Below are 246 nucleotides of genomic sequence, written 5' to 3'. Positions count from 1 at the left end.
TAAAGTGTCAGCTTTCAAATGTGCCGATAGATAGATAGTAAATGTGCAGTATATGCATCTATTGCAAAATCTGAACAATTTGGATCACTGCATTTTTGATTTGTACAGTAGCTGCATATTTTTAGTTTCTCAAAGAGATAAGTTTGATATCATATTAGTATCTAAATGCATCTGATGGAGTATTCAGTGAATTGTCACATTAATATGTTTCATGTTGTTCTGGTCACTTTTTTAAATAAAATGATT

The 246-nt window shown here is 29.7% G+C and overlaps 1 protein-coding gene across 1 annotated transcript in view; it reads left to right on the top strand.

Annotated features, from left to right (window-relative positions):
- Positions 1-246, top strand: part of smyd3 (SET and MYND domain containing 3) — a 194,872-nt gene extending 194,626 nt beyond the window's left edge. Inside the window, exon 12 of the mRNA XM_084096189.1 lies at positions 1-246. This exon is cut by the window's left edge and continues 500 nt beyond it. The gene's annotated coding sequence lies outside the window, so the exon portion shown is untranslated.

This window comes from Abramis brama, assembly GCF_963993115.1.
Source record: "Abramis brama genome assembly, chromosome: 21".
In the NCBI taxonomy this organism is placed as follows: Eukaryota; Metazoa; Chordata; class Actinopteri; order Cypriniformes; family Leuciscidae; genus Abramis; species Abramis brama.
This window is presented reverse-complemented; position numbering and strand designations above follow the sequence as displayed.